Here is a 231-nt window from a genome sequence, read left to right as displayed (position 1 = left end):
GAATCATACAATACGTGGTCTTTCGTGTCTGGCTTCTTTCACTTAGTGTAATATTTTAAAGGTTCATCCACGTTGTAGCCTGTGTCAGTACTTCTTGCCTTTTTATTGCTAAATAATATTTCACAGTATGGATACATCTTTTATCTCTTCATCAGTATATGGACATGTGGTTGAAGCAACTTTTCTCTGCCATAAATAATGCTGCTATGAACAATCATGTACAAGTTTTTG

This window comes from Stenella coeruleoalba (assembly GCF_951394435.1).
Source record: "Stenella coeruleoalba genome assembly, chromosome: 13".
Classification (NCBI taxonomy): Eukaryota; Metazoa; Chordata; class Mammalia; order Artiodactyla; family Delphinidae; genus Stenella; species Stenella coeruleoalba.
Note: the sequence above shows the minus strand (reverse complement) of the source record.